This window comes from Oxyura jamaicensis, unplaced genomic scaffold, assembly GCF_011077185.1.
Source record: "Oxyura jamaicensis isolate SHBP4307 breed ruddy duck unplaced genomic scaffold, BPBGC_Ojam_1.0 oxyUn_random_OJ68807, whole genome shotgun sequence".
Classification (NCBI taxonomy): Eukaryota; Metazoa; Chordata; class Aves; order Anseriformes; family Anatidae; genus Oxyura; species Oxyura jamaicensis.
In genome coordinates this window covers 2115-2831 of record NW_023309068.1, presented here as the reverse complement: position 1 = coordinate 2831, position 717 = coordinate 2115, and positions in this window count along the sequence as shown.

Below are 717 nucleotides of genomic sequence, written 5' to 3'. Positions count from 1 at the left end.
GACTGAGAGGAAAAGGCAAAAAAATGTTGACGGGAAAGCTGACAGGAGGCAGAGGAAAAGGCAAAAAGGGGAAAAGGCAGGAAAATCTGAAAGGAAATGGTAAAAAATGAGATGAAAAGCTGAAAGGAAAAGGCAAGAACCAGGGTAAAAACTGACAGGAAAAGGCAAGAACTGGGGCAAAAACTGTGAGGAAAAGGCAAGAACTGAGGTAAAAACTGACAGAAAAAGGCAAAAATTGGGGTAAAAACTGACAGGAGAAGGCAAGAACAGGTAAAAACTGGCAGGAAAAGGCAAGAACTGGGGTGAAAACTGTCAGGAAAAGGCAAGAACTGGGGTAAAAACTGACAGGAAAAGGCAAGAACTGGGGTAAAAAACTGACTGGAAAAGGCAAGAACTGGGGTAAAAACTGACAGGAGAAGGCAAGAACAGGTAAAAACTGACAGGAAAAGGCAAAAATTGGGGCAAAAACTGACAGGAAAAGGCAAGAACTGAGGTAAAAACTGGCAGGAAAAGGCAAGAGCTGGGGTAAAAACTGACAGGAAAAGGCAAGAATTGAGGTAAAAACTGACAGGAAAAGGCAAAAATTGGGGTAAAGACTGACAGGAGAAGGCAAAAATTGGGGTAAAAACTGTCAGGAGAAGGCAAGAACTGAGGTAAAAACTGTCAGGAGAAGGCAAGAACTGGGGTAAAAACTGACAGGAAAAGGCAAGAACTGGG